Raw genomic sequence first — 10167 nt, forward strand, 5'->3', positions numbered from 1 at the left:
GATTTCAATGTTGAGTGGCCATTTTTGGGATCCGGATTATCCGGATATTTCAAAGGAGCTGTTTCCTTTATATTTGTTAGTAAAATGGTGCAGCGTTTTTTCATTCACTACGCGTGACTTTGCGACAAGCACAAAAGAAAAATTGGCTGCATAAATTGTGTATCCAACCCCTCGCAAACCGTCGCAAAGAAGTCATAGTAAACGCTTGATATCGCAAGGTGGGCCCGTTTTACTACTGCGAATTGGAAATGAAATAAACAGTTACTCCATGTACATGTAATGCAATAAAACCCTGCACATAATTACGTCCAAACCGTTTCAAAGTTAGGCACTACTCCTGTTGTACTTCAGCCGTGAAAACTAGACTTACCGGCAAGAACAGCATATAAAGCATACCAACAAGCATGCATTCACCATGAATCACGTCTAATGAAACCGCCTATAGTTTGCTTCTGTGGCCATTCTAGGTATGACTGGCCGTCTCTAGATATTCTGTCTTTATTAATAGCTCCCTCGGCAATTAATAATCAAAGTGTCCCTGGCGCCCCGATTTCAAAAAATAACAGATGAACGATGCTCAAAACGTACACTAGTTCTGAGAATGAATCTTGCGGACTGAATTGGAAACAAAATTGGCAAAGCTTGGTTTAGTTGGGTGGACTTGCATAAGTTAAAATTAGGCTACTAGTCAACTACGTTTCAGCGAAATTTGTTGTTTGCTTCTCGATGCCAACGTGGGTATGTCCGAGTCTTGGTAGTGCAAAGAACAAAGAAATGCACGGAGTGTACGCGTTGTTGGCCACCTCTGGGAACTAAGTGTTAGGGAGTTAAAATAAGGCTCGCGTAAGTAATTTGCGAATGTCAATAATGTCGTAGACACGTACAATCCCGCTAGGTGTCCAGTTGGCTTGGCGCCCGAAAGCGAACATGTTCCCAGCTATAAGTTTTGAGAGAAAAACAATAAAGCGAAACACGAAAAGGAATATCATAAGATTACGAAGACAAATTCAGAAGTTTTACAGTCATGCTTTCGCAGTTAATTCTTCATAGGGATAGCTCTGAAGTTTTCTTCATTTTTGATGTTCACATGTTAGATACTCAACCAAGTTTTGAATGTCATACTGGCGTGCTGGTGATATAAAACGGCAAAGGATATGAGACATTTCCACCAGCTTTATAGCCACTTGCTGTGTAAGTTCATCATTCTAAACTATCAAACTCATAGTATAAACAGGACAAGTGTAGCTCGAGTATTTAGATGCCTGGCTCAGATACTAAATTTCTAAACCCAACGCCACAGTCACTCAGTTTTTCTCCCTGTTTGAAAGGTATCAAAATAAGTTACGTAAACGAGGTCACCGGGCTTCAATATTTGTAGGTGAAGCCGTGTGCTGCAGTTAATCACTGCAGCTACACAATCATAGAAAGTGGGATTTTTTTTCAAAGCCAGTGCAAATAAACTGCTAGACAGAAAATCTGCGCGACAGTGCTGTAATTGTAAATTTCACTCTCCGCATGGTTAGCTACATGGTCTTCCATATTCCCAGCTCTCCTGCATATAGCAAAATACAATCAGCACTATCTCAACAAAAAGAGTAGAAATTCTGTCAAGTTTAAAACCTGTTGTTGTTTGAACAATAACACCCAATTACCGAGAGGTTGCAAAAATGTCTAAACTGGCCTCATCCTCAGAATTGGTTACATTCACTCCTGCTGCTTTTGCCAAAGCAATACTAATATGGTATACTTTTATCGCAACCTTGGTGGCCATAGTTCTGCACTCTGAGGGCATCTCATTGTTTCACAACACTTCCAAGTTTCTTGTTGACATATTTGGACATAAAGAAGAGCCCAAAACCAGAGAAAAGTAGCTCTACTTCTGCCATTTTGTTATGTAATAAAACAAAATGCACGTTTAGTGCTGTGATTCTACAGTTATTCATCACTTCATTTAAATATGATTTGAGATTTTAAAATTCTGTAGCGATTCATCATTTATCACAGCATATGTAAATTGTCTTGGGGGCAACAATGTAAAAAAGTTACAGTTTCATGTATACTAGAATTTACCTACTCTAACGAAGCCAGCCAGCTCTTATCAGCTGATGTGAAACAATTTATGTGGCCTGCCACACAAACTCACACTAATATACGCTAGACGGAACACTGAAGCTATTATCATTAACCTCTATTGAAGTAAGTGATACAAATATAACTTACTATTTTGGGCATTTCACGCGCCGGACATAAGCTTGGACGGCAATGCGGGACTTAGTGAAAAGTCCGGATAATGTTTGAACACCCAGGGATATTAAACACGCCTCAAAATCTCTACACACGGGTGCATTTGGTGTGTTCTTCCACGTACAAAGAAGCCGCGACTGCTGGCAATCGAACTCGCGTCTGTGTGCGCAGCAGCATATTGCTTTAGCCGCCGAGCACACGCAAAGTACGGTGCCAATGTGAACTTGGCTTGACGTGAGCCTAGACGCTTGTTTTTTGTTCTAGACATCGAATTTTTCGGCTTGATAGGATTTTTTTAGCTTCAACGGCTCCTTTCGGGGCACAGTTCTGTGAGTGTATCGTTCCAGCGACTGCATTGAAAGACTCCAGCAACAAATAGATTGAATAGGATACTAGAAGCATCGGCAAAACAGGTCCGTTAGAGCCCGGAAAATGCGTGTGAACGTCATAGTTCGTATAAAGATAAGCCATATCGTCCGGTGGCAGGGATCATGCCGTGGAACCTCTTAGATATGCATTTGGAGTTGATTAATAATAGTATGTAATACTTCCAACCTAATTGGTGTCCTAGATAGAGAAAGGAGATTTCTGAAAGGTTTGCCGCGGTCTCCGTTGCCGGCGGCCTGTTTGTCGGCGTTCCAATCTTTTACGTGTCTACTGTATATCGGCTCCTCGGGGTGGCGGTGCCGCCCTCATAAGGAGTTTCCGTTCCCCATTTCAAATTTTCCGTCCCTTCTATCATCGTGACGTGGACGGCGCGGATAGCTCGGACTCACGCTTCACTGCCAAATTAAAGATTCCAATCGGTCATTCCTTTAGTGGCAAGAGTTTGCGCTACATTAACTTTCTTAATGATCCACTGTAATATTTATCTCTTTTGTTTTGTTCCAGCCAGCTTCAACATGGTTCACTTCGTTGGAAACCGCCTTCTTGCTGTTTTTGCTCTCATTCTGGTATGGCGAAGCATCCGACGTATATCTTACGCTTTCTTTAAATTGTGTCATGTTAGTTTCGACCAAATGACCTGTGCGAGTTCGTTGCCTTCAAAATCGGAAATATTTACATTATTCGCATTGTTGCGGAACGTGTAGAGTACTATGCCTCCAGAGGTTCTTCTGCTTAGTCAGTGGTCGAGTCCCTCTTTTCTAATAGAACGTGCACTTTGTACTTTAAGGCAACTCATCAACAGCTTTGCCTGTTCCATCTCCACCAAAAATCCTTCACCTAGATAGTTGTAAATCATGCAAGCCATATTATTTGTTGCGACGACCTTCATATATGTTGTATAAATAAACGTAGAACGATTTCTTGAATGCTGTCAGTTCGCCTGCTTAAAAGAAAGGTACTCCTATTTTTCAGTACTCCTACAGTGCTTAGACTCCTAATCACCCTGGCGGCTCCACCTGCATCCGGCGTCGTACAGTGAAACTGAAGGGGCCTGTTATCGAAGATCGGTGAGCGAAAGATTCGTATCCTCAACAACAAGCTGCACGTCTGGTCCTTGCTTCTTCAGGAAACAAACTGTCTGCCTGCTATTTAGGGTTTCGTGTGGCCGTTTGCCCACGTATATGGTAAATCAGCGTGTGCACATTGCGGCGCCTCCGTGCAAGGCGGTGGTGTATGCGGCGGCGTGTTACTCGCAAATGCAACTCTCCCTGGAATGGTGGTGCAACTCCTATAAAGATGTAGTGGCAGTCGCAGTCTGATTTACAAGGGCAACAGTCATTGTCGTTTCTTCCTAAATTCGGCCAGCAGGTAGCTGTCTCTCATGCATTATTTTTGACAGGCTATTGGCTATCCATCAGCAATGCCCCCTGTGCCTAATTTAGGTGGGTGTGGAGTTTAATGTACCTAATTCCGTGTGGGGTTATCCTGTGTCAAGTCGCCGTGGGAGGCGTGTTCGGGGCGTGTTTGTTGACGCGTCCTTCGTGCTACCCAACCAGCATGGCGCAGCGACACGTGCACTGAAGTACTCTCGCGGGGCGTCTTATTCGCCGGACATTACCTGGTCGTTCATGCCGGGCACTCCTTTATGGCACCTGGAGCCCGATTGCTTGGGGAGTGATCACCACCCCATCATCATAGGCCTATACCCGTCGCGGGCCCGTCAACTGCGTGGCAAGGGCTTTGTCGTAAGTTTGGACAGCTTCCCCTCTGGGCTGGATGCCCACCGTGTGGAGACGGAACAGACCTGGTGGACAGGATACGAAGTGCACACAATTGTGTAATCACTACCACTTAAGTGGACGTGGATCGGCCTGTGCTGCATATCGGCCGCCGTAATCTGTGGTCTGCTCACAGGCAAGCCGATCTTGCAGAAGGCACGCCGATACGAAATGGACCTGTCGCGTCGGCAGTGGCACACTTGGTGTGAGGGGTTTCCTTTGAAGACCTCGGACGTCTTTTCGGAGCGCACATTCCGGGCGACAAAACGTGGACGGCGACATCCGGATCAGGGTGCTCACGCTTGCTTTGCCGCTAGGTTAGGTTGCGAAGATTTCACCATATAGCGGCCAAAGAGTTTTTTCCTTTATATGATGTGAAACCTGTCTAAAACCTCCTGCCTTGCTCAAGATTTATTCCTGCACATGTGGACAAGGCTTTATTGCCTTCTGACGTCGAAGATATTGGCACGGTTTTTGCGAAGGCAGAATTCCTCGCGGCAATTGACTGTGCTAAGCGGAAAACTGCGCTTGGTCCTGAAGCTATTCCCTACGAATCATTCAAGAATTTAATCAATAATGTGGTCGCTCAGCTCCTCCATTCAATCAACTTGGCATCGCTTATTGGAGTCGTTCCTGGTTGCTGGAAAGCAGTGCATTTAGTTGCTATACCAAAACTTGCAAGCCAGCAATGGTACCAGAAAACATTCAGCCAGTATCTCTTACGGCGACGATTTGCAAGCTTGCAGCAAAAATGCTAGCCATTTGCTTGTTGTGGCAGTTTGAAAAGCAGAGGCATTACAACCCCGCACAAATCGGCTTTTACTCATCACTTGGCATGGAGGACGGGCTTAGTATTTTAGCACTGTCAACATTATCGTCAACCTGCAGTGGTGGCGTACGGACCATCCTAGCAATGAACATCCAAAAAGCGCGTGACTTCGGTCACGCAGATATCCTGGACTCAATTGATTTTCCCCACCTTGGCATGGGAGTGGGCAAGACAGGATATTTAACACACGCCTTCAAGGAGAAGCTGTTGGTTCCTTTGTTGATGTACGTGGTGTGCCTCAAGGATCGGTATTAGCTCTGATACTAATATGACCTTGATTCCACTGGCATGGCGCCTTCAGGATGTGCCAGATGTTAAATTTCTTATTTACGCCGATTACGTCACCGTGTGAAGCACTCACTATGACGTGGAATCTGGAGCGAGTTCCCTGAAATGAGCCCTACATTTCACCGCAGCCTTGGCCTCTCCCGTGGCCTTCGGCTTTGAAGAAGTAAAACAACTTTCACATCTGTTGCAAACCGCTGGGGCCACAGAAAGCTGGCTGCCTGTCCCATCTGCCTCTACCTGGCTGGGCAACCACTCCAAGCAGTCCAACAATAGTTCCTGGGGTTGACGATACACCAGTCAGGAACGGTAACAGCTTGGCTTCATCAGGCTAAACACCAAGCTTCTCAAACTGTATCCCTAGTACGCCGTATTGCTCCCAAAGCTGGTGGAGCTTGTTCACACGTTGGTGCGACCAATTGTGAGAGCAGTATTACCATAGCGCTTGGTCCACACTGCTCAGTTCCAGAATTTCACGGCAGCGCAGTGGGATCGAATGGAAGCAATTAACAGAAAGGCTATGAGAGCAATTACTGCGCTCCCACGCATCGCCCCAATAGTTGCTCCCCAAGAAAACGTGCAATTGAACAACGTTGGATGAACTTGTTTAGCCACGTCACGAAGCGTGACGTTTGAAGGCTGCATTGTGTCATTACGCGCAAGCATTAATAGCATACGCAGTGTCGCATACGCTACTAGCCCTAACGCAGTGAGTATTTCTCCCGTGGCAGTTTGTGCATTTGAGTGGCAACAAGCCAACTGAACTTCGTCGCCCAGAGTCGAACAATTGGGCGGCGGCCCTTCAACAACGCATCACCGTGATGGACAGCCGACTTCCAACAATCTCCAGCATATTTTAGGCAGGCGTCAGTACTATGTACTAACCACCCAGCCCTCAGCAAAACGTCCATATTTAGGGTCCCGGTACGTACATCAACGTTCAGTGTGGAAGGCTCCGCTGCTTTAACCGGACTCACTTTGCAGCCCGGTGCGCGCATCGTAAGTCGCACAGGTACCCCTCAAGCAGTCCTCTAACGACGGTTATTTAGCCGTAGCCCTCTGCTCTCCCAGAGTATTTATCACCTTCCGGAACCAATTTCTCACAAGATTCTGGTTGAATAGGTTCCGTGTGACCTACTGACAGCTCACTACACGGCCGACATGGCAGCCGGGCTAGCAGCCTCCATTCCATCTCTGACTTCCCCATTATAGCTGGGTGATGCCAAGTTCCTGCCGACTAGAAAGGAACACGTCCGGCACCGCACACGTGCTCTCATTCCACCACGTGCTTCCACTCCCCCCCCCCCCCCATGTCTTACCCGTTCCGAGAAAGTTTCGCTTAGTAGGATCCGCGTGAGGGGGGGGGGGGGGGGCGTAACTCCCGCCGTGACCCGAAAGTGGCCTCACTTCGGACATGGTTTACAAACCCCGGTTTCCCAGGTTGCCAACACAGCGATGCAATAGCCGACCTACACCACTTGCTGTGGTGTTGCCTCGCCCTGCGTCTGACGAGGCTGCGATATCTTGAGGCGACGGGCCTCCGCTTGAACGACGCATCCGCTTACAACGGGTGGATACATAGGCCCATCATGGGTCCCTTCTAGACTTGATCCGCGAAGCGAACATTTAATGTTCATGTAATAAACTTTCCTCATCATCAACTCCTTCCCCGATATTGGACCTGTGGCAAAATAAACGCTCATAAAAGCGCCTAATACATGGCTAAGAGTGATCAGCTACCTTCACCCACCCCTACAGCTCTTCTCATTTCTCAGGAACCATTTGATTAGACTACCATACAATGTCACCCTCATATACACAAGACGGAACACTCAATGTATTTATTAACCCTCCTATGAAATACATAAAACAATTTAAACTTCAAATTTTCGGCATTCACAGCACCGCAGCTACCCCTGGACTACGACGCGCTTCGTAGGGAAAGGCTCGGGATAATGTTTGACCACCTAGGAACAATAAACATGCCACAAAATTTGTACGCACGTGCGTTTTTGCTGTTTACCTCGATGTGCAAAGCAGACGCCACGGCGGGCAATAGAACTCGCGTCTTTGTGCTCAGCATCGTGTTGCCTTAGCCACCGAGTCACCGCGAAGAGTATGATGTCCCTGCGAACTTGGCTTAACCTGGACGCTTGTTGTCTGTTCTACATATGGAAATTTTCCGCTCAATACCTTCTTTTTAGAGTCAACGGCTCGTTCTGTGGCACAGTTCTGTCTGTGTTCCAGTTCAGTCGCTGCATTGAGAGACAGCTGCAACGCATAGAATGAAAGGATATCAGAAGCAGCGTCATCATTGCACACACTCTACTGCAGAACCTGCCATATACTCAGGCAGTTCTCAAAATGGACGCAAAATATTGATTCCGCACTAGGTCGACAATATGACCAGCACAACCGGCGGCGTACCATTCTATACTCGTTCATGACGACGCATGCGTAGAGAGCTCGATTGCATGCGGTTCCCTGTCCTGATCAGTCAAATACATGTGACTTGTGTGGAAGGCTTCTGTTCAACAGCCCGTACACCGTCTAGAGCGAAGGACTCGGTTTTTTTTCCCGGCATTTTTTTCAAGCGAGCAAAGCTGTTAAAAGAACACACTTTTCTAACTGCTGGTCAGTGTTTTTCGTGTGCGTCATTTTAAGTCATACAATTGCTATCGTACGTGAACCCTTCAGTAAAGTTTTGTTTTATATTGTGGTTGCATAATTGAATATCATCATTTCAGACATGTGTACGTACAGCCATGAAGAAATGAGTAATTGAACAATACTACATGAACGCGAACACGCCAAATTGAAAAATATTGTTCATGGAAAACAGCTGATGACGCGATTATGGTATCATTAGAAAATAAAAATTTTAAACTTCGGTATTATTATAAACCCACGCTCCAATTTGACTTTCATGTATGACCCGGTTTATAATTTCACGCTTGCATTTCATTGGTCAATGACTCTATATTCCTTCGCCTTAACCGCAGCTTACAAAGTGTATACAGCGGGCAAAGGTAAGTGATATTCGTCATAAACACCTTGTGCAGAAATGTTAACGCGGTTATGCCCTTATGGCCTACAAAGAAGGTACACCGCTATGTGGTTTCCACGTAGGCATTTTTGAAAAAGCAGTTTCACCACACTTTTACCAATTTTCTATTTCCTTACGTTAGTACTGGTAACTCGTGTTCATAAACTTCTACGCGCCAGTTTGAACAAAATTCCTTTCGGAAATTTTGATTGGGTGTTCCTTTCATTTTCCGTGAGATGGAGGTCCCTTCTTGCCCATCGGGACTATGTGACAAGAGCTTTCCTCAACCATTACTAATATTGTTCTATGTAAACAAACAACTGAAAGTAATTCATGAAGACAGGAAACGCTAAAGCTTTCGTGCTTACAGGAGTGTAAAGAGTACTGAGATAGGTGCTCATGATTATCAAGAAATTTCCCCCTGTTTTGAATCAGAAAGCTTGGCGCACTATTGAGACGAGTGCCATTTATGCACACGTCCCGACATTGACACAGCAGCAACACTATCTGCCCGTCTTTATTGCATCTTGATTCGCCCGATTTTATCCTAATATACCTTAATTCATCGTAACCTACCTTAATATATCCTAATTACTCACACAGATACATACACAGGCCCATGTACGTGCATGCACACGCCCGCCGATACAACAAAACAAAGCCAGCAAGAAAACAACACGTCGCATTAAAATGCGGCGCATGTTTTAAAAAATACCAAAGGGAATTATGGGAAGCAACAGGTATGATTAGGTTTAGAGAAATGTACATTTTTGCGAAGTGTTCAATGCAAATGAAGAGAAAACTATGAACGAATAACAATTCTCGCGGGCAGTAACTATGCTTCAGCGATGTCACCGCAAACTTTAAAAAATTTCTTTTTTTCTGAAGGTTCCTCATTTCGTTTATGGTTGCAAAACTGGTTAACCTTAAGCAACTAGGTGATAACAAAGTTCCGTGACAGAGTATGGGTAAATTAACAAACAAGAGTGCGAGCAAGTGCCGTGTTGATAACAGTTCTAGAAACGAATACTTTACGTTTTAGTCTGTTCCAAAGAAGCGTATCAAAGTAATTTTTGTAGATCGATCGCATAAATGCAGGATATGTCTAAAAACCAAATATAACGTGTCACCAAACAAGTGCCGTAGGCACACACGAATTAGCCACTTTTTTCTAGGAGACGAAAGCCCAACTTTCCATCGCAATGGGAGAAGAAGAAAACAACTTCATAAAAAACTTGAAGTAGAATTTATACAAACACATGCCTAAAAATCTTAAAACAATGCATTGTTATTTCCACGTCCACGGACGCGCGACCGGTGTTGCTCTTTTGACGTCATGTCATTTTTTAGTTTTGTTGCAGTGTCATTTTGTGGCCGTCCTTTTATAATGCTGGTTTTAGTATCAGCGCTGCACTGTCGTCTGCTGCTTCGTCGTTTTTAAGTGCGAATGCACTTCTTAAGCGACCCTGAACCTGCGTCCACCGGCGATGTCCGCGCACGTGGAGATGGGCGCGCGCAGCCTGGCCGCTGACATGGCACATACCCACGTGGGGGATCGGCCAGGAATCTCATCGTCTTCCTTGGCAACGGGGGGAGAT

This window comes from Haemaphysalis longicornis, unplaced genomic scaffold (genome assembly GCF_048455015.1).
Source record: "Haemaphysalis longicornis isolate Haplotype H1 unplaced genomic scaffold, Haemaphysalis longicornis Haplotype H1 scaffold_5, whole genome shotgun sequence".
NCBI classification, from domain to species: Eukaryota; Metazoa; Arthropoda; class Arachnida; order Ixodida; family Ixodidae; genus Haemaphysalis; species Haemaphysalis longicornis.